The sequence below is a fragment of the Pan troglodytes genome, chromosome X (genome assembly GCF_028858775.2).
Source record: "Pan troglodytes isolate AG18354 chromosome X, NHGRI_mPanTro3-v2.0_pri, whole genome shotgun sequence".
NCBI classification, from domain to species: Eukaryota; Metazoa; Chordata; class Mammalia; order Primates; family Hominidae; genus Pan; species Pan troglodytes.
In genome coordinates, this window is record NC_072421.2 from 44,426,745 (window position 1) to 44,427,695 (window position 951).

Here is a 951-nt window from a genome sequence, read left to right on the forward strand (position 1 = left end):
ATTCTGTTGAACGATTCGGCAGCTGACTGTGATGAAGTTGAAATTCTAAGTAAGAGAGGGGAAAGATGGGAACCAGAAATTTTTTTCTCAGGCGATGCTGTTGAAGCAAGTGCAAAACGCTGCCCTATTTTATCACGATGTGTGTGGGTGGTGAGAGTTCTTTTTTTCCGGGTTGTTCATCCATTAAATGATTTTTAGCAGCATATACATGATTAAATTCACAATGGCACTTTAATAAGCCCCTTCATCTGCATCATTTAGAATAAAACTTTAGGTCTGATTCAGAAACAATGAGAACGTGTATTCCGTGACTCCTTGAGCTATATGAAGGAGAAACTAATAGATAAAGCTAACCCATTACACAACAACTAGTAGAAAAGTGACAAAGGTAACTATGTGTGTGGGTTAAATACCTGCAGCTGAATCATGCTGTGTTATGAGCTGTGGGACTACAAAGGCAAATATTTCATAATTCTTGCCCTTTGAAAGCTTAAAATTAACACAGAAAACCGTCAGGGATTTTGGAGGAAAATACAAAGAACATTTAATAATTATTTTATGTCAGGTAAATCAGACCCAGAATAATTTGTTTTATTAATACTACTGATGAAGAATTAAACTGAGAATTTAAAAAATATATATTTCGTGGAAAAAATAATACATTATAAAACTCAAAAAGAAATTTTTCTTGGGAGCTTCATGTAATTGTTGATGCTGAAACTGTCTTGTTCAACTCTGTATCAAACTATTTGTTATTCATTAATAAATTTACATTCACCTTATTACTTTTCCATGGGACCTTTACTCCAGTCACTGATATTTGCAAGAGGTGTCTTAAAACTTTCAGTTTTATTGCCAGAAATCCCTTTTCTTATGCTCCACCTGGAAAAAAAAATACCCTGTCTACCTTGGACCAGCCAGTCACAAACAGAATCCACCTGCGAAGATCAT